The sequence below is a fragment of the Phalacrocorax aristotelis genome, chromosome 18, assembly GCF_949628215.1.
Source record: "Phalacrocorax aristotelis chromosome 18, bGulAri2.1, whole genome shotgun sequence".
NCBI lineage: Eukaryota > Metazoa > Chordata > Aves > Suliformes > Phalacrocoracidae > Phalacrocorax > Phalacrocorax aristotelis.
The window spans coordinates 10355914-10376856 of record NC_134293.1 but is presented as its reverse complement, the minus strand read 5'-3'; the positions used below and the strand labels follow the sequence as shown (position 1 = coordinate 10376856).

At 41.6% G+C, this 20943-nt stretch overlaps 1 long non-coding RNA gene across 1 annotated transcript in view; it reads right to left on the bottom strand.

Moving 5' to 3' along the window:
- LOC142066149 (uncharacterized) overlaps nucleotides 1-19749 on the bottom strand; it is a 49748-nt gene extending 29999 nt beyond the window's left edge. Inside the window, exons 1-4 of the long non-coding RNA XR_012663615.1 lie at nucleotides 19560-19749; nucleotides 18732-19105; nucleotides 9786-9901; nucleotides 7547-7619 (exon numbers count right to left, since the gene is read on the bottom strand). This is a non-coding gene — a long non-coding RNA (uncharacterized LOC142066149). The remainder of the gene's footprint in view (nucleotides 1-7546; nucleotides 7620-9785; nucleotides 9902-18731; nucleotides 19106-19559) is intronic.
- Nucleotides 19750-20943: the final 1194 nt, after the last annotated feature.

Genomic DNA, 20943 nt, shown 5'->3' with positions numbered 1-20943 from the left:
GTGTCCAATTTTCTTTTCATTGCTGTTTTTATTATGGAAACAAAATATTCACTGATTCTAAAATGAAAATGGAAAAAGCTAATTTTTGTAGTTCTTGCCAATAAAATTCTTAATGTGCTCTTCTCCCATTATCATAAAGATTGTTATGGTTTACTTTATCTCTGGAATCTTATTATTTTTCCCAGAATTCATGGGCATTCCTTATCTTCAAAACTATTTTCATCTATTGAGACATTCCTCCTTTATCTTATCTTTACCCTCATAGCTAGTATGAACATATCTTTATTATCCTACTTCTGTTTTCATAAACAATAAGTGGCTATTGATCACAAAAGCTTTAGGGTCTTCAAGAAGATGAGGCAGCAAAACTACTGGAAGCACTGGGTAAGAGTCTAAAGAAGAAATTCTAGGTTTACAAGTAACCAAAAAGTCTGATAGGCAGCAAGGTAATAGAAAGCCATTTAAAAATGGGTAATTCCGGTAGTACTGAGAAGCATCAGCTTAATTTGCTATATTGCAAATGCAGCAGATAATACACTGAGCCGAGGCCCTGTTCACACTGTAGCTTGTGGCCCAACCTTTGCAGGCGTGCAGTGGTCCCAGTGACCACCTGCCGAGCCAAGGTGTACGTAGAACCTGTTATACTCGTCACAGGCATCCTATCGCTCACTCACACTTTCATTCACAGGCTTCTGCCACTGCCTTTGTTTGAGCTGGTCTAAACATCCAGGCTGGTTACTGAAACCTGTCTGACCATGTCTAATAAAAGGAGAGAATTGGAATTGTCAAGGAATTCTGTGAATTTGACTTCCGAAATCCTGAAACTCTTATCTATCCTTTCCTGGGATGGCAGTAGGAGCCTAGTAGTAAGCATGTCATGAAGAGAGACTGAAACACCTCTAAGCTGTGCACCCCACCACCGGAATTCACCTTGTGCTTCCTTTTGACACCCGGCCAAGTGAGTTGCCTTCTCCTGGAATATCCTGAAAGCTGGCAGCTAGGTGGGAGCCAGAGCATCGACAGATTGCCCAGGCAGCCACAGCGACTCCAGTGTCAGCAGGTAACGAGGCAGCTGGAATCCTTCATTTTCAGAATGTCCCCTCCATCTCCTTTGAGCCATCAGGACAGGCAAAGCATGTAAGTACAGCATGAATCAGGCCAGCTTTGCTGACAGCACGTGCTGACAGCAGGTTCTCTGGTTCAGACCCTCTCTCCTGCCATTAATCAACCCTGCACTGAGCCAAATGCTCACAGTGGCTTTTTCTCACCCCCTCTCTGTTGAAAGCAAACTGTTACAATTGCTGCTGAGGTGAGAAGGAGAGGACAGGGCAGCCTGTGCGTCAGAGGATCGAGTCTCTAGCGGAAGGGAGAACATGCAGCCCTTGTCCTGCTTGAGCAAGGCTGGCCTCTGCGCACACTGCTATGGCAGCCTCAAGCTCTTGGGTAACTTGATGCCATCAGCGAAACCTGTAAGTTGCACTGGCTGCAAGGAAAGTATTTTGAGGCCCTCATCGCTATTCCTTTTCCCCCCACCATTGAACCTGGACCACCACTGAACTTGCCAGCTGCTGTGGAGCAGAGGCTGTAAGATTCCTGGAGACATAAGCTTTTCTGTTTTTTTCATTATAGCAGTTTCTGCTACAATGTCCACACATTGCTAGTACAAAAAAGACAACAGAAGGATAAAAGCTAATTATAGCTGTTGGCAAAAATGGTGGAGGCTCTCTCCATGCTGTCAGTAGTTCACTTGACATGTGATTAATGGTGGTTAGTGTGGGCACAGCCAAAGCTTGTACAACCCTAGATAAATAATAATGAAGTTTAAAAAGATATATGCTCCTTGAGTTAATAATTTTAACAGGCTGTGAGAAATGTTGCTGTTCTCATGGTAACAGGAAAGCTATAATTCCATCTCTAATTTCAGAATGCTTGTATAATGTGTGCAGATAGCTTTCGGATGGGAACTTTTTACTTTCTTCTTTAATTGAAGCCTTTTTAATGAAATGATATTATTGTGTAGTTTGGGCAAACAATTAAAAATGGTCTAATTAGCAGTAAATACACCATTGAAAAGTGTATCCAGAATTATTTGGAACTGGTATTCCTGCTTGCAACCCCTGGTTTCTGTACCAATAGGTGCCTGATACTGATGTAGGTGGGCATCTCTCAGGGCTCTTCAGGAGGCTCTGAATGCATTTGCATCTCACCAGAGGTTGCACTTGTGGAGTTATATTCATTAGATAAGAAAGCAATGCATCTACTGGTCCTCATCTCTGTACTATAAACATGTGGTCACCATTGGAATAAATACCTCAGGAACAAAGACACTGAAAACCCAAGGATTTGGACAATCATTTTCTTCTATCATGGCTTTGACCATGTATCTGACCACGTATCTGGATATCGAGATACACAAAGATATCAAGAGTCTCATCCTTTCTGTAATAATTCTAAAAAAACCCATACAAATAAGGCACCCTCATATGTGCTGCAGGTGCAGGACTGAGAATGAGACTTTCTTGGAAAACCAGCAAGAATTAGGCCTGTGATTCTTTAGCACTTTCAAAAGTGCTATCTGTGGTCCTTTTCAGTTTATTACAATGGCTTAGTCATGGAAACCAAATGACAGCATGCATAATGAAAGCATTTCTGCTAGTTGTGCAAAAGCGTCTCCATTGACTACTGATCTTAAACCATCTCCACTGCTCATTTTTCCTATTAAAGCTCTCGATTCAGGTTTATTATTCTGTGTCTGTTCAAGAACATTTAACTGCCTGATACTGGGACTGTGCCAAAGCAGTTTTAAGTCCTTAAAAATATGAATTAGTACTTTGCTTATAGGAAAACAAAATGTGACCTTGCCCCAAATGGATGCATACAGGGATTGACCTGGGACCTCAGTTACCCAGGGGTCGGAGTGGATGTGTAGGTGGTTTGATGAGCCTCGCTCACCAGAGGGAGCTGGAGCTGAGCATGGAGGAGGAGAAAATTGCCATTTGCAGCTTCTTTTTATCTTTCAGCATAGACAGATTGACATGTGATGAAACATACACATTTTCACAGTTAGCTTTTCAAAGGCTGTGTTACTTCAGAATCATTAACCTGGCTGAGATCTTTGCATTCTTATCTGCTTTGTTGAATATTTTCATAGCAGCATTTGGTGGTGGCTTGCGTATCCTTAAAGCTGCAAAGGTAACATTTTAATTTATCCTAATTCAGAACCTAATTGTCTTGCACTGTTGGCTAATTAAATGTTCAAAGAAGTGATAAATTAAACAGGTTGATCACTACAACACAAATAATTAGTCAGTCCAACTGAATCTGAGCCTTGAAATCCACATTCTCCGAGATGACAAGAATTCTGGGGATGTTCAGGGAAGTTAAGTATGTGTCAAGGTTCAGGAGGAAAAAACGTCCTTGAATATTTTACAAAAAGTGTCCAAAGCTCACATCAGTTTGAGGATTTTCAGGCTATTTAATTTGTGCATAAATAATTCTTTTTCTGCTGGCCACTAAAAGAAAATGAAGGCCCATGTAGCAACTTAAGCTGCTGAGATTTGCAGCTAGTTTCCCACAGGATCTGACATCTTCCTGTATTAGACACAGAGTGTGCTTTGTGAAAACAGGTATGAGTGGGGTTTTAAAAAAAAAAAAAAAGCACAAAACCCCCAAACCTCTCAACATTGGTTAAATACCTAAATAGGCAGTTATGAATGTAATATTCCCTGGTAGGAAGCTTTCCATTCACAAAGGTTTTCATACAGCTTTTTACTAAAAATTCTCCCTGGGGCCAAATTAGTTAAGATCTAAGACCAAAATGTATGTTTTGAAAATCTCGGTCTATCTGTGCACCTGTTCAAATCCTCAAGACAACTTTCTGCCAGAAAAAAAAATTAAAAATCTGTGCAATGCATCATGATAGCAGCGCGATAGTCTTCCTGCTCATCTACCCAAGTGCTCTTCAACCTCCCATGCAGCCGACCCTGTATGAAGGTGCATGTCTAGGGAAGGGGCACGCTGGCAGACTGTCCGGCAGCACCACCTCATTGGGGACTGGCTGGAATGAGAAGCTGGGGAGGGCGTGCCTGGGACAGGACACCCTATCTTGCAGCTGAAAACACGGATGAAGAATAGTCAGCAGAGGTACTGAGGTGGTTTAATTAAAGCATGTGGGGGACCTTATCTGGGAGTTCACCTCATTAGTTAGCAAGAGTGGTGCTTGGCTCCTGCTGCAAGAGAGAAGGATGCCTCAGAAGCAATACTTGGTGTTATCCTGGGGAGTGCTGCATCCTTCCCAGCTCCTCTCTGCTCTGCACAGCATCTGGCTCTTACTAGTCAAACTCCTCCACCCTGCCTTGCTTCCATACCGCTGATCCTCTCTGTGGGTTCAAGTCTCAGTATGTTTTTTACCAAAATCAAATTAAGCAACTGTTTGCACCATCTCCACACACAGCTGTCTCACTTTATTTGCAATCCTATCACTCACTATTCGGTTCATTAGCAGAGCTTTCTTCTCTCTTCCTTTTCATTTAGGACAGCAAGGTTTGAGGTTTCCAGTCTTCTGCATTGGAAATAACAAATAATTGCTCACAGTGTCTCTTAAGGGTAAATTTCAAATGCAGGCTTCCCACAGGCTGTGTTTTTCTCACCCATCCACAGTGGCTGTGGTGTGGGACCAGCATTCAGATCACTCTCTCAGTGCTGCTGCAACAGCCAGACTACTCTGTCTTCTGCCTGCCTCTTCTAGAGGTGATAATAAGTTTTAAAGGTTTTCTGCTTGTCTTCTCACTGCCACGAGGAAAATGTCCTGTCACAGCTTTTCAGTTTATCTACTATTTCCTTGTGTAGTGGGTTATAACTCATTTCCTAAACTCAAAACTCCTGCTTGCTTTGCCGAATCAGCTGGTATTTCATATTGCAAATGATATTGTTAAAATTAAAGCTCCTAAAAAGTTCTAATTTCTTTTTTTCCCCCTGTGCTTTAATTGGTCTAGCTGGATTACGTTAACTATTCCTGATCAAAACTGCTTAATTAGCATGTCAGGTCAGTAAGTGATGGCCTCTGGGGTTTCAGGTAGTTATTTTTAGTTATAGTGTAGGCAATCCATTGTTATACACTTATGTTTCTAGAACGATCCCTGAATTAATGGAAAGTTAACAGACTGGGATATAAGCAAATGCTTCATAAGCCTCCACCGAGATCTTGCACTGGGGATCGCTGGTACCTAAAATGCTTCTTTAATGCTTCATCACTGAAATCAGTCTTGAATGCAGAGTTCATGGCCTTGCAGCTGGCCCACAAGGGGACAAGCACCAGGAGAGCCAAGTACTACCCTGAGCCTGGGGGATGAGGGTTAGAACAGGGAAAGCTGCAACCACAAGTGCTCTCCCTTCCTGTTCATAAAGCGCAGGGATAGCAGTAATTTCCCATCTGTGATATCCATTTGAGGAACTTCTTGTAAAATACTAAAAGGCTGCTAAATGTTGTTATGTTTGCTTCTTGCAATACCCATTCATAATCAGAGAAGCCTTTAGATTACATTGGCATAGAGGGTGTCAAAGAAGAGCTGTCCACAAATTTAAGTCTCTTTTTTAATATTCTAAATACTTGATTTATTTCTGTGAGTGTAGGTTTTCATCAAACCATCTTTCTCCTTAATTGAGCTAATAACTTTACTCCTGTCCTCTTCTTTGTTCAGCCTGGCAAGCAATTTCCCAGCCTCATCTCCCATCTCACATATCCACTTTTGATCTGATTATTAGCATTTAATCTTCTACAACATTCAGTGTACGATATTCAAACCCAGCCTTATTTAAGGAAGTAATACCTTTTGGTGTGCTAGGTGTCACACGTTTCCTTTGTAAGGTAACAATTTTATCTTACGTTATTGCAAGTTATTTGCTCTCCATTTTCATTTCCCCCCTCCCCTTTCTTAACTGGCACATGACTCCTCATAAGAAGATATAAATGGAAATGCAACTGCAGAATGAAAATTGAGGTAGACATAGTTTTGTGTGTGAAAAATGACCAAGGAACAAACATTGAAGGATTTAACTCAGAAAAAAAACAATTTACCCCCTTCTAAAGAAGCTTTTACCCCCAGGCAACTTGTGGATCCTTCTAGAAAGACTGGATACCCACCCATCCCCTAGCCTTTCCTTACTCCATATACAGCTCCCCAAAATGATTCCCAGAGGCCAACTGTTCAAAGCGAGATCTGGATAGAAATTGTGTGATGCTGTTGCTGTGCATCTGGATTCATCTGTCAGGCAGACCAGTCTTCATGCTAATCAGCCCAGATCACCTTGGGTACCTACTCTGCCTGTTCAGGTGGGTGACCAGCTGTCTCAGCAATCCCTGTGCATGCACCAATGCCAGGTGGGTGTAGTTACACAGTTTCTGTGCTAATTTTTTTTCATTCTGTTCCATGGGTGGCCCTTCAGCTTGAAGCGTGATGCATGTACTCAGCAGAAGAGGCAAGCAGGAGAATTGAAGCATTGTGGTTTGCTCTGAACACTTCTGACAGCAAATACTTAATTTCTGGGCCAGCACAAACACTTTGGTGCACACATACAAATGACTTTTTGCTCAGAAACCTAACTGGGAGTACAGATCACTGAGACAGACCGCTCAGAGTTCAAGAACATTTAAGCATAAAAAAAAAAAAGAAATCTCAAGAAATGGCAAGTGATCGTATAGCCAGGTAGCTGTCTCTAATTCAGGAGTCTAGTGTAACTGTTAGCACTGGGTCGGTCTACTGAGAGGACTGATCAGCTGAAGTTACCACAGCACGCTCACCATAATGCTGCTCCTTCACTTATCACAGAGTAGCAGGGGTTGGAAGGGCCCTCTGGAGCTTATCCCGTCCCACCCCCTGCTGGAGCAGGCACCCCCAGAGCAGGGGCACAGGGCCGCGTCCAGGCGGGGTGTGAATGTCTCCAGGGAAGGGACCCCACAGCCTCTCTGGGCAGCCTGTGCCCCTGCTCTGGCACCCGCACAGGGAAGGGGTTTGTCCCCATGTTCAGGTGGAACTTCCCATGTTCCAGCTTGTGCCCGTGGCCCCTTGGCCTGGCGTTGGGCACCACTGGAAAGAGCCCAGTCCCATCGTCCTGACACCCCACCCTTCAGATATTTATAAGCATTGATGAGATCCCCCCTCAGGCTTCTCTTCTCCAGGCTGAAAAAACCCAGGCGTCTCAGCCTTTCCTCATAAGGGAGATGCTCCAGCCCCCTGATCATCTTGGCAGTTCTCCGCTGGACTTGCTCAAGCAGTTCCCTGTCCTTCTTGGACTGGGGGCCCAGAACTGAACACAGTACTCCAGATGTGGCCTCACTAGGGCAGATTAGAAGGGGAAGACAACCTCCTTCAAGGTTCACTTATGCACATCTTTCCTTCAGCTATTTCCAGCTAAATTCCTAGGGATCTGTTCTAAGCTTTTTCCCAGATTCAATTTGACATTGTATTTATTTGCAGCTATAAACAGACATGAGAAATAGTGATGAACAACAGGTGCATAGTCATATTGTAATGGCTGCTGCACTTACCCTTCCTCAGGTGATGACCTCCCTGCTGCACACTTTCATGCTTGCAGCTATCAGAAGAGATCCAAGAAAGAACCTTTTAGCAAAAAAAATAACAAAAAATATTTGGTACAAAGGGAACAAAAAGCTATAAAATACATAGCCTTCCTGCACTTCTAGTACAGTTACCTTTCCACAGGTCTTGCTCAGCCGTCTGCCCCCCAGCATTCACCCCAGACACATCCATTGCCCACTTCAGGAATCAAGGAACCAGATTATCAGGAACAACCCCCCATTCAAACAGTCAACAGCCTAGAGTAAGCATTCCTCGTTTTGATAAATCAAGACTTAAAACTTGCTTGAAAACAATTCTCAAAGTTAATGATTTGCTGCTGTATATTTTGATTGCGTGCCTAGTGTCCTTATCTGTGAAGCCACTGAATGGTCTTTCGTTTTGTTTCTAACTACAATCCTATCCCTATCCTACGTTAAAACAGTCTGTTTGAAATACTAGATTATTTATCATTAATCCTAGGCTCTACATGTATGTCACATAATTAACCTCCCAAATTAACAGGGAAGAGGAATTGAAAGCCATGATACACTGAGCTCAGAGTCTTCTCAAAGTAGCACGAAAATGGAACGTTTAGGTCTTCTTAGTTCAAACATTTCCTGCAGTTACATTAAGAAAATAGGTTTCCTTCAGATCTCATTTATGGCAATATTTTAAACAGAAGATATTTTTGTTCTATGCTAATATATTTAAGGGACATCGATGATCGAACCCTAAAAAACACAGTACTGTTATGTGCTTCAGGGACTAGTGTAGCATAGCTAGAAATTCAATAATCATGCAACAAATCAAGACTTACTTTATTTTCTTTCATTCTTTAAATTCATTCATATTACAGCACTCTCCTGATGTCCAAAGAGATAAAACAACAAATCAGCAGTTCACCAACAATGATTCACACACCAGATGAGCCATTGGTTTCCTTAAAAAAATTTAGCAACAAACCCTGTCACTCTACTTATTGTCTTCACACTGGATGTGTTGGAGAGTGTGGTGTAGGGTGTTTTGTCGGTTTTTGCAAATAGTGTTTTTAGTCTTGCTTCTGATGGAGGGGATGTTGTATGTGTGTGTGGGGGGGTGTTTTTTAATTTCAGAACTGATTAGGATTGTGAAGTGGTAATTTTGGGACTTGATTGCTAACAGCTGAGACATTACAGGATATTCTGCAGTGGAAGATTCGAAATGGCTGAGGGAAAAACTGCTGCTAGTGATTAATAACACCTTTACTGTACAGTTCCTCCAGGCAACATGCCCTGGAAATAGCATGTGGGAGGCTTGGGCTATGCAACCAGGCGGAGCTGAGAGCAAGGGGTTTGTGTGCTTTTCAAGCATCTACTGAATAGGGGGAAAATCTTTGCCAAAGGTGCAGGAAATGCATGCTTCACTTCTGACCTTGAAGGTCTTTGTGAATGACCATCTAAGTACTGATTTATTCCAGTACCTGGAACGGAAATGCTTTCACTCTGCCTGTCTAATCACGCTGTAAGCTTCTCAAGGCATCGCTTCTTGTTTATTTCTGGAGCAATCAACATGCTAAGGCTGTGGCTTTACGGCTTGCATACCACTGTAGTGGTTATCCTTGTACTCACAAATTCTAGTCATTCACTCGCAAGTGGCCTCCCCTGGGTGACCAGCTCCACAGCAGAACTTGTAAATAACCATGCGCGATCAATTATTTTTTTTTTAAATGCAAGGAACTAAACTGGATCTTTTTCAAGCATAGCTCCAGCGTTTACTCCTCCAGTTATTCTGAGGGAAATGCAGGAAAATGAACTCAGAAAGCTGGATGCATTTGGCTCTTATACCTGGTAACGCAGGTGTAGTGGCTGGGCTTTTTCTTATTTAACATGCTAACACATCACAGTGTCGCAGTATGTGTTTCAGTGGGATTCCAGCACCTCATGGATGCTGATGAAAGGTAGCTCCCCTTTGTCCTCTAGCAAATCCTGGTGCTAGACTTCCCCACCCCGCATCAAGACACCCCAGCTGGTAATTTAGCTTATCATCCATCTACCTACATGCATATGCACAAAAGTGTCCTGATAATGCTTTTGAAGTTTCTTTCTAATGGTCCTTGCTCTCTAGTCTAACTACAAGCAGTTGTATAAAAAAATAGCAGAAATAAGCAAAAATATCCAGAAATAAATGAATCTGTAACTGATAAGAAAACCACTAGTATGAAATACTTACCATGGAAATATCCTGCCATTGTGCTGGTCCTCTTGTGACTCTACACTGCTGATGTGCGCTAGAAACAGTCTCTTTCCATGAACAAATGCACCCTTCAGTCAGAGGCGAGTCCAAACCTGCTTGTGAGAGGCACGAGAGAGCTTTAATGCTGTGCACATGTTGTTATCATTACCCTATGTGCTAATTGCAAGGTATTGGTGAAGCACAAGTGATCACAGGTGATGGCAACCAGTGAGGAAGTCACCAAACGATCTTACAAAGGCTATTTCTGTCCTCAGTTGAAACCATTTAGAGCAAAGCCCAGCCCTTTTGACTAGCTTGGAAGAATTTTCTGTAGCCAAAACTTAAATAGAAGCAGGACCAACACAAACCTGGAGAGGCAGATCAGGAAAAGTCCAGGCAATCCATTAGGAAATGGAGATCTTTCTAATTATAGAGCTTGGTATAACCATCTGCTTGGTACAGCAGGGAGGGAATAGTTCGAAAAGGCAAAAGTATTAAGCTCCAAGAATTTAAGAATCTGACAGGCATGCGATGGCTCACCACTTCTGGGTTTTTGCACGCTAACAAAGCTATATTCAAGCATAATGAAAACGTCTTTTCTCCTTGAAAAAAATGTAATGAGAATGCAGGACTGTAGATTTTTGTTTGTGGTTTTGGTGGTTTTTTTTTCCTCTAAATGTGTTTGTATAAAGTTTCAGGCACAGATTCTCTAACTTTTTATTGAACTCTTCACAAGTACTCTTCAACAATGTATCTAAAGACATTTTGATGTGTAAAAGCTCATGAAGAGTGGTTAATGTGATAAAAGCAGAAGCTTGAAGCAATGACATCTAAAGAGAGTCTGTCAGAAGATCTAGAAATCAGATAGAATAAAGAGAAGGCTAAAATGACAAACATGTTTGATCTTATGTACTTAAACAGAAAATCATTTCTGAGCCCCGTCTTAGCCTATAAAAGCGCTGATGAATGTCTTGGATTTAGATACATGTAGCTATATTTGCTACTGAGAAAATTGCGCACTTGCTCCTTTGCACTAGTACTGTATTTTGGGAGCTTTGAGTTTATTGATTTAAAAACCCAAATCACCCACTTCATTCCTCTGCCGCTCTCTCCCTAAAGAAGTATTCAAAGGGAAAGCAGAAGTCACCTTTCTTATAGAAGGAACAAATTAATTTCCTTAAGGAAAAACAATTAAATGCCTCCAGAAATGAAGTACTGTCATGATTTTTAGGTCAAGCAGGGAAGAGCAATGCACACAGAAGGTAGCTGTTGAGTCAAGTGCAGTCACTGCAATGCAACTACACCATTTACAGGGGGAAGGCAGGTAATTAGGGTGAAAAAAGACAATTTCTATGGCATTAAACCTATAAATGAAGGGAGAATATGGAGGAATAATATGGCGTGAGCCCTAAACCTGTCATTTCTGTATTCAAGTCTGGAGCTCACAGATCAAGACAAGCAGAGAGCTTGGTAACAAGGAGGTAATGGTGATCATTTCACTGACAAATTTATCGCTGGACTTGTATAGGCACAGACAAGCTTAGACCTAGACCCTTTCCGTTAAAAACATAGGCTCCATTCTTGCAGAATTAAAGGAAACTTGCTTTGAAATACTTCTTTACCCAAGCAGCCCTTTTTACACAAGAAAACTTTTTCTTGTCTGCATTCAGAATGTTCCTAGTTCAACCCTTCCAGCTACAGAAAGCTTTTAGTATACCATGGCCCTGCTTCAGTAAAGCATTTGAGTAGTTGCTGTATTATGAAAGTAGTATTACGCATACAACTCTGAGCTCCAAGTTAAGGGGCAAGAAGACCTTGAAACTAAATAATGGTGCATCAGAAAAATTAATCTCTATTAAATGCTGCCCCATTCCTTAATCCTGCAAGGAGGTGCAAAGCGAAGCATGGAAAGCTAAGACTGCAGGCTCTAGTTACTGATCCAGCTGGCCAACAAAGCAGCCTAGTTTGTGCTTACTAGCACACCCCCTTTCTCACACATCTGCTTTTCTTCCCCTCACTGCTCTCTAAAGGACCTATATGTTATTCTTGGTTAGTTACTGCTGTCTCTGTCCAAAGCCAAGACGTGTCAACCTCCACATGTTCTTCTAGGCAAGCCACTGTCCCAAATGCAAAGTATCTGCATAAACAAAATCTTTAGTTTCATGCAATAAAAACTGCTAAAGAAGAGTAAGGAGAAAGCATCAGCTCTAGGTCAATGGCAGCTGGGGCCACCTAAGCCGCTGTGCATGGGCTCCAGTCAGTGGAGAGCAGCGGCTTTAGAGACTTTAGAGACTCTCCAATTCCTTGTGCACCCACATCTCTGGTATTCCGCTGAAGTTATACTTGAATGTACAATATTTGCATTCCACTTGCTAATTCATGTTGCTTGTTCTCTCTAATCTCGACATCACAGCACAAATCATTTTCATGCTCTATTTCCTATGCAGTGCAGCTCCCTGGTTTTGTAAGCAGCATTATTCTTCCCATTGAAGCTAATTTCTATAGCAGACTACGGACTGGCTCTAACTTTCTCTCACGTTACACACTTTTCAGTAGGAGCTACATAAAAAAAAGTTGAAGGAATTTTTTTCTATTAACTTTTTAATCTCCTTATGGACTACCAAAAAGTTGCTGGTAACTTCTGTTTGTCCTCTTCTAGGGCCTGTTTCAAAGCCTTAGAGCTGTTACATTTTCAGGGTTGTGGATGAAGCTATTTCTGAGCAGTAGTTAAAGTAGATGTAAGGCATCACTGTGAACACACTAAGGAGTCAGTTGAGGAAGATGAGCGAGACAGTCTGCTGAAGGCAGGCTTACACCTTCATGGATAGAATCAATGCAGAGGAGGTAAACGTGAATCCTGAAGGTCGTAGGGGGGTAGAAGGAAGGTCCATGAGCAAAATAGAATGGGTCTATGGAAGGTCGTGAAGGGTGGCACGGATTTTGCAAGGTACTTCTCAATATGTGTGCTGTCCCAAGATAAAACCCTTTAACTCCTTTGGCTTTGCTGGCTAGGTGACACTTTCTCTGCAGCTGACATGCAGGCCCATTTTTTTTGAAACAAAGCCACAGCTAAATGTCTTTGTAAGAAGTTGTCAGCTGACCCTGATGAACACTGACCAAAATACCCATTCATTCAGTTTTTGTTTGTTTTCTGTCGTGTCTGCAATGTCACGTCTGAACTGGTAGGTCTTAGCCTGACCTGGTTTAAGGTCTGCTTTGGCACCCAGAGAAAGTCATGTTGAGTCAAGGTTCATTCATTAGTTTTATAGCTGCTGACTTTATACTGAGAAATTATTTCAGGATCCATTTCCTAGTTCTGTAGCAGGGAATATAGGATTTCTTACATACACATCCTGCTAAATGCTCTAGGAGAAAACACAGTCTGTGCTGTGCAGTATAATTTAGACCATCTGTAATGACAAATCTTTCCAAGCCATATTTTTGCTGGAGCTCTCCGACATTTCTGTGTGCTGGGGCATGAGTTATATAACAGCGATTCTCAACAGACATCAACAAAAGCGTCCCCAGCTTCAGCAACACCGTAGCTCTTGAAATTATGCCTTGTCCGTGTGCATGGACATTTGCAATGCAAGTTCTGATATATCCATTTTATTCCCTCAATGTTTGCTTTCCACTCGTACAGGAAATGGTGTGGTTTTTCCTTTTGGCTGTGGGGCAACAAGGTTATTTCTCTTTCATTTCCGTATGAAGGTATCCTTCCTAAGCATGTCAGGAGACAGCAGCAATGCATTTTTGTGTGGTTTGTAATGAAAAACTCTTCATGAACTTTCCTTTTTGCAGCATGCAGGGACAAGGCAAGACCCAGTATTATTGTTCAAGTCCACTTTATACTGTATGCGTAATAGTAGCTTCATGGGTGAAGTGGAGTTAGTGAGCGTTAATAGCAGCCCATGATTTAAATGGCTGCTCATTTCTTCTGTCTTGACTCCTGTGTGCTCACACATGGCTTAAAGTATGGCACAATAGAAATCAGCTCTCTTTTGTGTCTAAATTCCTGCAGATTTTTTTTCTGTGTCCAGTGAAGGTGCAGAACAATTGTATTAGTCCTACAGGAATAGAGATTGCATCTGTAGCTTGTCAACACATGAAGTCAATTTTGAAAGTATCTCCCTGTTGCTGTCCATCTGCTGAGGGACAAGTAAAAGGCCAAAATGCAAGGCTGGGACTCAGCTGCACAGATGTCACTCTAGATGCCCCTCCGCTTGCCACTTCAGACCAGCATAGCTCTTTTGCAAGTCCTTTGCTACATCTACTGGCCTGTTTTAGATGTCTGTGGTTTTTAGGCAACAGAAGTTTGATTTTTAGGCCTTCAGATTGAGTTCCTGGCTCTGCAACACGTTCATCAGAGACTTAAAGCAAATCTCTTGATTCCTCTGCAAGACACAGATAACGATCCTTTCTATTTAAACAGTTGGAGGCTCAGAGAAGAACAATAGTTACTACATGTACGTCTAGATCCTAACACAGCAGGACCTCAGTCTTAGCTGATCCTCATGCTCTAGACCGTTGGTATTTGTTTCCTCTCTCTCTCCGTCTCCAAGCTGCCAGCATACTCTAGCCAAGAGAACAGCCTGGGGGCATTTCAGGGGTGGAGACTGGATATTTTAAAATGTTGTTTCTGCTTTAGGCTAAGAAACTCAACCATTCTGGGACAAATTATTTGCTGCTTCTGTGCCGAGATCATTGCCACCCCACGGTAGGAAGGCTGGATTCATTCATAGCTTATACAGACGCTTTGCTTGAAATTGCTGACCCTTCCACTTGTTCATCTCCTGTTCTCTGAAGTACCACCATCTGCGTACTGACTGGTAGAGAGTACACAGCCGTATTTTTATTCTCTTCTAGGAAAAAAATTATGGGCTCAGATGTCCTATCCCCTAGGCTAAAATGCTTTCTACATAATAGTGAGCCGCATATGGTTTTTGCCTAAACTGTAGGAGAGTTTAACATTTTATACTGACTCATGGGAGAACATTGACAGAATACCTGTTTCTACCTCTAAATTAAAGGCTAGGTCAAATCTCATCAGTGCCCTTAAATTATAACTACACTAATTTTCCCTTTTTACCTTTCTGTCACTAATTCACAATTATAAAATAATTATACAGCACAGATTTTCATTCCCTCTTGTACAGCACTTAAAATATTTTGTTCACTTACCAAATGTTTTGTTTCAATATTTATGGTCTGGACGCTTTACATATGTCTTAGACTACTAGAGATGCTCAAAACACTCCTTTCAAAAGTCCTTATTTCTGAAACCAACTTTGTGTGGTTTTTCTTTTCTCACTGCTCTCCAGACTACATCTTCACAAAGTCATCTGCATTTATTTTTTTTTTTTTTAAAAAATGAACAGCAGTGCTTAGAGTGTAAAAATAACAGATTGTATTTTACTTGGGAGCGCATAGCATGAGCTTCAACCAAGCATTAGAACAGTTTGGACAAACTGCCTTTTCACTGACAGACATTTTTCCAGACTTCATCAGAGGGGAAGAGGGTGAGTGCAACGCAAGCATGCAGAGGTGCGGCAAGGAGGGCGGTTTGGGGGTTAGAGTCTGCAGGACGCAGAATTTTGTGCTTCGCAAGTCACTGGGCTGTAGCCAATGCAGGACAGGAGATCTCAGCCACAGCCTGATCTTTTGGAGAGCACTGCATTTAAAAAATGAGCTGGAAAAGTATGGTCTAGTGTAAGGTTAAACTGTTCTATTGAAAATGGGCAAACAAAAACTCACTTGCCAGGTTTGGTTGACAATACTGAGTAATAAGCCAGGGATTTGAATGCCTTTTCTACACAAAAAAAGACTTTTTAGTGTTGTACTGTTGAGCAGATAAAAACAGAGGGTTATTCTCTATTGCTTTTTCCTGTCAAAAAAACCAAGATGGGAGAGGAGTCACCTCCTTAATCTCGTTGTATGGGCAAATTCCAGTTCAGGAAATGAGTCTCTTCCCTCAGAGAGGACAACACTGCTGGGCTGCTCCTCCCAGCCTGGCTGTGAGCTGCGGCACTTCCATGGAGGATGAAGCAACCGACTGTCACAAATGTGATCACTTTGTTGACGATCAAGAAGGATGATGTGCCATTTACAAGCAGCGTGCTGGAAAAAAGAATTTTTCATAGTATCATTTGTAGTTTATAATTTAAATTTTTGTGTTAACGCACAAAAGCAGTCTGTTATAGTCCAGAAACACTGTGCGCAGCAACTTTTGGTGTTTGTTTATGAAAACAATACAGTGTGGTTCCAGTGGGAACTGATCAAGTTGCATAAAAGATTTAAGAGTCCATTCTGTATCTAATAATGCTTTTAGCACTTTCTTAGATCCTTCTCTACATTCCAACATAGTGGCTTATTTATCTTTTGGACCATAAACCATTTTATGCCTTCAGTATTTTAGAAGTGGCATCATGATAAAAAATTTAAGCCACAAAATAATACACAAATTTTCTGTTTGGAAATGTGTTAAATCTGTTTTTGAGAAACTGACTGCCTATGAAACTATTAGCATGGTATTGGTAATACCCTAGAATATCACTCTAAAAGCGATGTCAGGTTCTTGTATTAAAACAGGATTACTTGTTCACAACTATTGAAAAATGCATCATTGAAAAATCATGTTCAAGAAAAAAATATGATTCCGCTCTGAGACTTTAAACAATTTGTTTTCTGTTTTAATAATTTAATCAAGAGTTCTTGAAGACTTTTATGGAATTAAGACTAAGGGGTTTTGGGTTTTTCAATTCTTCTTTAAAATGTAACAGCTTTTTGATCCATATCCAGGCTTTTCTAAATGTTCAGCAGGTAAACATGCTAAACTTAACAACTCCAGCATCTAAAACAATAACAATGGAGGTGGGGCGATACTCTTTTCAGTTAAAGTTAGCAGTTTGCATCATAAGGGAACATGGCCTCAGACAGAGCCGTTTCGATGTATTATTCCCGTGAAGAGCATTCAGGTATTGTAGCTGGAGTGAAGCATTAGCATTGACAGCCATGCTTTAACAGGTACCTGAGAAATAACTCCCTCTGCAGTGCTTAGGAGAAAGTAATTCCGTTTAGGACTGCATAAATTTTCAGTTTGTTAATTAGGTTAAGAGGAAAAATAACATTAGGAACTTTCACTGGAGTTGTATTAGCTGCAAAATCGCAAAGAAATTTAAAGAAAATTTATGTTATCCAGTTACTTTGGCAATCAGCTCTACTTCAAACCAGAGCCCCAAAACACTAAAATCTTCACTTAGACATGTGTTCCCATTTCATTCCAGCACCATTAACCTCTTTCTTTTTTCTCATTTTTTTAATGATTTGCTTTTCATTATCATTTCTCAAAGACAAGCAGCCTGTGAAGCAGCTATCCAAATGTATAACACAGAATTATTCTGAAATCTGTCATTTCAGGAAGCATTAGCCAGAGTAGATGTACTCAGCCCAGGTATGCCAGGTGATATGTAGGAATTACCCCAGAGAAATGGCAAGTAGCTTAAGCCTCTTTTGAAAGTGTCAGGTCCCCCTTCAAAAATGATTCAGCATGCTGAGATCGTGACCCGCCATCGCGTTCGCTTTGGCTGGGACTCTGGGAACTGCTGCTAACAGGATCACCAATTGCCAATAACTGATGCAATTAACTGAAAATCTTAAGGAGTGTGGAGGAATGGTCAGGAATATGTTTGATAATGCAGACAGGAGTTAAGTCTAAATCAGAAATCGGCTTTCTATCAGCAAAGTTTTATCAGGTTCAATAAATGGAGGCTCATCCACTCCAAAAACTTGCAAACTGGTGCTTTAGACACATACATGAGAGGAAAGCCTTGACCAGAGGCCTTTGAATTCGCAGCTGAGGATCCTGATCGAGAGGGCGAGAGAATGTGAATGTATGTGTGCGTTGCTGAAGAACCCTTCTTAGCCTTTAACTGCTCACAAGTGAAAACACTTTTGTTCATCTGAATAGATTCCAGGTGGAATATGAAGGACTTGGATCACTTCTGAAAGTAGCCATGAATTTCTAGCTCAATACTTATGTTGGGGAAAAAAGGACCCTACCCTTTAATTCTAATCCACTGAAGCAATAAAACTGGCAAGTGGCTCAGACCTAGCCCTTGCTTACAAATAGTTACACCTCCTTTTAAAAATGCTACTTTCAGACCCGGGTAGTTGAGCTCATCCAATGTATTCACCACATGCTAATTAAACAGAAGTTTGGATGAGGCATCAATGGCCTCATATATGGCTCTGATCAATCCTAGAGATGGTGCCTGAATTTCACCTCTCAGCATGTTTCTGTAGGCGTTCACCCTCTTTCTGAGGTTTCTACTTCCAGAAACCCAACTTGAGGGTTTTAAGTGTTTGTAGTAGATAAGGAAAGCAATAGTTTGCCTCAAGTGTAGGCCAACACACAAGAAATAACATCAGCCTTGGTGTAATCCCTGTCCAGTCTGCCTTTGCTGGCAGTTGAAAGCTAGCAGCTCTCAGATTTGCTATCGAGCTCACAATCACAGGCAGGTTTTGGAGCTTTTGAACCAATTCCAGTCTATGATAAGCAATCTCAAACCAGAGGTAGCATTTATCGGGGGCAGGCATGAGTAGTCCCCTTCAGAAGACCCTCCATCAGGCTTTTTGTAGCCAAGGTTCCTTGTGGGCTGGGCTTGATAACACATAGGGACCATCATGGGGAAAGTGGTCCAATGCCATTGTACTTGCCACCTTCTGTAGGAGGCAGAAGAGGGGGAAATTTGGGGAAAAGTTTGCGAACCACTGCTCTGATCTCAGGATACAACCTCCCTTTTCTGTAGCTCAGCAGAGTGGGCGCTGAGCCATATAACGGGGGGTCACTGGTGCAGAGAGTGTCCTGGCATGAATAATCGGCCTCACTTACAACACAAGGCAGTCACAATTGCAGGATGTGCAACACAAGTACAAAGTATATACCTCAACACAATTCAGGAGTCAGCTCCATGGTGGGTACAACAGCCTTCAGCTATACTTAGTTTTCCTTTTGGTTTTTGGTCCCTGCTTGTCATCTGCAGCACGTACTGAAGGGAACAGCGGGCACCTCATTATTTAGATTTACCGTTCTATTTGTAGCACTTCAGAGCAAAGCAGAAGGGTTTAGTAATCCTCCCTCCACCAGCTAAGGGCTGGGGAAATCAGTGGGAAACCACAGCCCCACTGTTTGCTTCCCCTCGTGGCGGGGTCTTCTTTTAGCTGCTGCCTGCCTGATGCTGCTTTGTGTTCTGAGAGGCGTTTGCTGCAGTCACTTGATGATTTTCCGTGTACAGCAGGCATATGATCAGACTTTTAACCTGGGGGAGGGAAGCAAAGCAAAATTCTGGTGAGTTAAATTACCTTCTGCTGCATACAATCATCTGGCATAACACAGCTCAGCAATAACATTCATGTTACCATTAATAGAAAACGTTTGGCATTGCACTCCAGAGATTTTTTTTTCTTTTGGTATGGAAGAGATCCATTCAGATTGGAGCTGCCTGAACAAAGCCTAGGGGCTCAGACACCACCAGCAGCATCTCTCTAAATATCTCTGTCTTATTGTGTAATCTCTACATTGACTGGAAGGAAATGTGCCAATTGCTGAAGCTATAGGGCTCTGTGTATATAAAACACACGCTTAGCTGAGTGGCCCTATGGGACAACACGAGTTATTTGCTGATTTATCTCAAGTAAATCATGATAATACTTCAACAGAGTTCTCTTGGCCTCAACAAAATGTGTCAAAGCATTTTTAAATAGAACACTTACTCTGTGCCTCACTCCCTTGTGTTGTGAAGTAAAGAAACAAAAACGTGACTATGCACTATGCTGGTAAAAGCCTGAAAATTCTGATGAAGCACTCAGAGGGAGGGAGGTGGGCATTTTCTAGCATGCTTAAAGATATCTTAAGTTTTCTGAATAGAGAAATGAAAGCTTGTCTTGGAAACTTCTGGTTATCCTGAAAAATAAATCAAAATATAAACAAATAGAATTATAATAATGATATCAGAAGACCAGAATCAACATTTAATCCTATATCATAGAACAATAGAGTCATCGAGGTTGGAAAAGACCTCTAGGATCATCAAGTCCAGTCCATACATGCACTGTTCCATCAAGCTGACAGGTGCCTGTATACCTCAGAGGTAAAGATGGCTGAAGCGCTGACAGCAGGACAGTGATACTTGACTGAAAGACAATCAAGGTGTCAGGCAGCCTGGATCCAGCTGGAGGAGTGAGTGGGGCTTGCAGAGGCTGGAGACTGGTGGATGTGGAATCCCATTACCTGAGATGTTACACTATTTTGGCCCCTAAAATGTTCAAGGGATAGTTATACTCCTGGCTAAAGGACACCACTCCCTGAGTTATTTTATTAATATTTCTTTAACGTTTGATGATGGCTTGCATAGCTTAAGGCTGTCTACTCTGTTAAAATTAGTGCTTTGTGATGGAAAAAGTCATCCTGTTTTCTGAACGGAGGTAAATCATTCACAAACCAAGAAGGGACGCTGCAGCCAGCCCTTAATTGAATTTTGTGGCATTCTGAATGATAATGCATGAGTCTCCTCTCCAAATCAGGAAAGAGGAATTATTACACAGAAGGATAAACAGGATAAAAATGAAAATTAATGCTCCTGGAAAACAAATCAAATATTCCTGCAAATCTGTTTACTGGCATTTCTGCTCATAGACTCGTAAGTTAAAAGTCTCTGTTATTGAACCCAGACTCATCAAAGATGATCGTTCCCTAATTCCATGCCTTTGTACTCCTGGTAAAAGACCATGAAGTTGCATAGAGCATTAAAAACATTACTTTAAGTAGTATGGTAAATAGACTGAGCTTATTAACCTCTGTACAAACAAGTACGGTAGGAACTGGATTATGGAGGGTAAGGCTCATGTTTACACACATTTATCTAATGTAATTACGCATCTGGGTGGGGATGGGGTGTAAACCACAAACACAGGAGCAGAAAATTGATTTATTCTCTGAAATTGTCTGCCTTTTACACTGCAATCTAAAAGTAGACCCTATCAAGCAATAATTTGCTATGTCATTTACAACATTTAGAAATGAAAGTGGAAATTACCAGCCCTCTTTATATGTCAAAGGTTGCTAGACAAGGTTGGCTCAGCATTTTCACAGCAAAGA